Consider the following 5,060-nt stretch of genomic DNA (forward strand, 5'->3'; position numbering starts at 1 on the left):
GCTCCCTCCATCCTACGACTCTCCCGCCTCCCCAGTTTGGTTCAGGACACAGCACCCCCCCACACCCTCCCCACGGCTCGCCTGCCTCCCACACCTTCCATTCCAGAAGGAATGGCCCTCCCCTTTCCTGTCTGTGCGGGGGGGCCTGGCAGGCACTGGGCAGCAGACAGGGACAGGAGGTGCGGGAACAATCCCGGCCATTCAAGCCGCCCGCCTGCAGGGAGCGCTGGCCCGCAGCCAGTCACCACGGGCCCCGAGATACAGAGGGGCATTTGTCTGGGGGATCCAGGTTTGCATCTGAACCTTCGCGCTCTCCTCTCCCTCCCTCTCAGGTGGCAACTTTGGTAGGAGGTGGGATGTGGGCAGCTCCTCTAAGGGCTGGGAAACCAGACAGGAGGAGGGGGGTGGGAAGAAAGGCAGGCGAGCCACGTGGACAGGGTGCCCACAGTGAGGGCAGCGGGTGGGCACTGTTGGGGGTGCAGGAAAGGGCTTTGGACCGGAGAGGGGCTGTAGGGAGGGGCGCGGGAGGAGGGGCTCGTTCCCCACCCTCACTGACTACGAGGAAAGGACCCGGTGAGCAAGGGGTCCCCTTCGCCTCAGACCTCAGTTTCCTCCGCTTTCATATGGGGTCGAATGACTTCTCTGGTGGGGGTGTGGGTTGGATGCCCGGTAGAGGAACTAAGATCCTTCATGACTTGTGGACAAAAAACAGAACATAAAACAGAAGCAATATTGTAACACATTGAATAAAGACTTTAAAAATGGTCAACATTAAAAAAAAAAAAACCTTAGAAAATAAAATGGGGTTGAAAATTCCCTGGCCGTCCAGTGGTGAGGAGTCCACACTTTCACTGCTGAGGATGTGGGTTTGATTCCTGATCAGGGAACTAAGATCCCATAAGCTGAATGGTGCAGCCAAAAAAACCCCCAAAAAACTTGGGACTGATTATCCCACCTTATGCTGTAAATCAAATAAGATGATGAACTTGCAAAGGGTGTGGTCTAGGGAAGAAAAGCATTTGGACTCAGGTGGACCTGGGTTCAAATCCCACCTCTGTCACATCTAAGTTGTAGGCAACTTATTTACCCTCCAGGAGCCTCATTTTCCTCATTTCAGGGAGAAAAATGATGTGTGTGCCGCCAGACAAGATCATAAGGATCAAATAAGAATCAACAGGAAGTACCCTGCCCAGGATATGCGGTTGAATGAATGAAGACGTGGTCAGGGCTGCGGTGTAGCTTTTGCAGGCTGTTTCCACTCTAAAATGGATTCCCAGCCCCCTCTCGATTTTAAAAGAAATTAAAACATTTAGATGGCCTTGTATCTGCTCTGCCCAGTGTGTAAGTCAGCCTGGTATTGGGTCAGGGTCCTGGCAGGGCTGCCCTGTCCCAGGAAGGGCCCCCAGTGCCATCTCTGAAGCAGCTCTTGTGGGTCACTGACGCCTACCCCCCACCCCCCAGAGCTGAGCCTATGGGCGTTTGTTTTTGCCATTATCTTTGTTTCAAAGCGATATGAGCCCTGTTGCCCATGGCTGTCGGGTCCCAGGAGCTCAGCAGGTGTGGCGACAGGGAGAGTCCAGAGGCCCTGGGTGTGTAGGTCAGCCTGGCTTTCAAGGAGCTGGGGTTGGGGGTGATGGGCACTTACCACTCACAATCACCACTTGTCCCTTTTGGGACCACTTCTGTGTTGACTCATTGGAAAAGACTCTGATGCTGGGAGGGATTGGGGGCAGGAGGAGAAGGGGACGACAGAGGATGAGATGGCTGGATGGCATCACTGACTCGATGGACGTGAGTCTGAGTGAACTCCGGGAGTTGGTGATGGACAGGGAGGCCTGGCGTGCTGCGATTCATGGGGTTGCAAAGAGTCGGACACAACTGAGCAACTGATCTGATCTGAACTGAACCGTGTCTAGACGGAGAAAGCAATGGCAACACACTCCAGTACTCTTGCCTGGAAAATCCCATGGACGGAGCAGCCTCGTAGGCTGCAGTCCATGGGCTCGATAAGAGTTGGATACGACTGAGCGACTTCACTTTCACTTTTCACTTTCATGCATTGGAGAAGGAAATGGCAACCCACTCCAGTGTTCTTGCCTGGAGAATCCCAGGGATGGGGGAGCCTGGTGGGCTGCTGTCTATGGGGTTGCACAGAGTCGGACACGACTGAAGTGACTTAGCAGCAGCAGCAGCAATGGAGGGCCGCACCTGTTTCCGCACACACACCACGGCAGATCCCGTGCTGTTCAGGGAGCACCGCCCCTGAAAGAGGAGCTCAGAGTCACCGAGGAGGATTGCAGGCTGGGGGCTCCGGCTCTGACGTTCGCCAGAGGAGGGAGATTTCTGCTGGGAGCAGGGCGCCTGTCTCCACCCAGTCACACAGCAGCCAGGGGAATGGGGTACGCCCTGAGTGTGACCTTTCTACCCAGAGCAGACAGGTTGGAGAGGGCTCACTCCAATCAAAAACCATCAGCTAGGGACTTCCCTGGCGGTCCAGGGGTTAAGACTCTTTGCTCCCAATGCAGGGGGCACGGGTTTGATCCCTGGTCAAGGAACTGAGATCCTACATGCCACATAGTACAACCAGGATAAAAGAAAAAAACATCAGCTTCACGGCCACCCCAGAGAGCAAGCTTTCTAGAAACAAATCTGACCCCGGTCACCTCTGCTTAGACCTTGAGTGACATCTCACCAGCTAAGATGAATGAAGTCCAAACCCCTCAGTGTGTAGACCCGTGCTCAAAAATGTGGTAGCCACTGGCTTCAGGCGGCTATGGAGTCCTTGAAATGTGGCTGGTCTGCATTGAGATGTGTTGTACGTGTAACATACCCGTGGGACCTCAAAGACTTTAGCACGTAATAAAAGAGCTAAGTAATTTATATCTTGCTTATCTTAGTAAGTTAAAAAAATATTGATTAGATGTTTGCTAATATTGGGATTGTTGTTGCTGTTCAGTCGCTAAGTCGTGTCCCATGCTTCGGACCCCATGGACTGCAGCAGGCCAGGCTCCTGTGTCCTCCACTATCTCCCGGAGTTTGCACAGATTCATGTCCATTGAGTCGGTGATGCTATCTAACCACCTCATCCTCTGTCACCCCTTTCTCCTTTTGCCTTCAGTCTTCCCCAATGAGTCATAGGCCCTTCGCATATATTGGGTCAAATAAAATATATTATGAAAATTTAATCTGTTTCTTTTTACTTTTTTAATGTGGTCACATTTAAAATTATGTATGTGGCTCATAATGTACTGAACAACACTTATTTATACTCTGTCCTTTCTTTGCTGCCTCTCCTACCCACATTAGCTTATTCATTTGTTCCTTTTTTTTCCTTCTTTCTTTGGCTATGCCACATTAGTTGTTAGTTCTCCAACCAGGGATTGAACCTGGGACCTTGGCAGTGAAAGTGTGGATTCTTAACCAGTGGACCACCAGGGGAGTCCCCATTTGTTCCTTTCTTCATCCATGTATTCATTCAGTAAATATTCACTAATCATCTGCTATATGCTAAACACTAGAGGCAATGAGGAAACAATATAGGCCCGGCATTTGCTCACATAGAGCTTATGAACTATACTTGTGTCCTACACACTACTGAGAGTTCCTTGCACTGCAAGGAGCTCAAACAAGTCCATCCTAAAGGAAATCAACCCTGAATATTCATTGGAAGGACTGATGCTGAAGCTGAAGCTCCAATACTTTGGCCACCTGATTCGAAGAGTTGACTCATTAGAAAAGACCCTGATGCTGGGAAAGATTGAAGGCAGGAGGAGAAGGGGACAACAGAGGATGAGATGATTGAATGGCATCACTGACTCAAGGGACATGAGTTTGAGCAAGCTCTGGGAGATGGTGAAGGACAGGGAAGCCTGGCATGTTGCAGTCCATGGGATTGCAAAGACTCTGACACAACTGAATGACTGAACAATAACACACATATATCCCATAGTGTTACTTGCTGCTGCTCATATTCATGCTTTTCTGTAAAATGACTTCTTAATCCTGTCTACCTGGTGAACTCCTATTTATACTTCAAAGCCCAAACCTTCCAACACTTCAAGCACTTATGTCAAATGTTTCGGTTAAAAAAGAATTACCTCATGCAGTTTGTTCACGCCTACCCCTGATCCCTGCTGGGGTTCTGAACTATTAACCATGACTGTGCACTTTCACCATTGTGTCAGTTTAAACGTCATCACTCTAAGATGCTCCCTTTCCCCCAATCCTGTCTCATTTATCCTCTTTAATGTTCTTAGATCAACCACCGGCAGAAACTATCTCATTTGTGACCCATCCAACCCTCCAGACCCTAAGATCTGCGAAAGCAGGCACTTGTCTTTGTTGTTCAGAGATGACATCCCAGTGCCTAGTACAGTCCTTGGCACTTAGTAGGTACTTAGATAATGAAGATGGGACTTTCCTGGTGGTTAAGAATCCACCTTCCAATGCAGGGGACTCGGGTTCCATCCCTGATCTGGGAATTAAGATCCCACATGTGGGAATGCAAACTGGTAAAGCCACTACGGAAAACAGAGTGGCGATTCCTTAAAAAACTGGGAACAGAACTGCCATATGGCCCAGCAATGCCCCTGCTGGGCACACACACTGAGGAAACCGGAATTGAAAGAGACACATGTACCCCAGTGTTCACTGCGGCACTGTTCACAGTAGCCAGGACATGGAAGCAACCCAGATGTCCATCAATGGATAAGGAAGTTGTGGTACATATACACAATGCAATATTACTCAGCTATAAAGGAACACATCTGAGTCAGTTCTAACGAGGTGGATGAAACTGGAGCCTATTATACAGAGTGAAGTCAGAAAGAGAAACACAAATACTGTATATTAATGCATACCTATGGAATTTAGAAAGACAGTAATGACAATCCTATATGCAAGGCAACAAAAGAAACACAGATGTTAAGGAACAGACTTGTGGACCCTGTAGGAGAAGGCAAGGGTGGGATGATTTGAGAGAATAGCATTGAAACATGTATATTACCACATGTAAAACAGATGACCAGTGCAAGTTCGATGCATGAAGCAGGCACTCAAAA

The sequence above is a fragment of the Bubalus kerabau genome, chromosome 3 (assembly GCF_029407905.1).
Source record: "Bubalus kerabau isolate K-KA32 ecotype Philippines breed swamp buffalo chromosome 3, PCC_UOA_SB_1v2, whole genome shotgun sequence".
Lineage (NCBI taxonomy): Eukaryota > Metazoa > Chordata > Mammalia > Artiodactyla > Bovidae > Bubalus > Bubalus kerabau.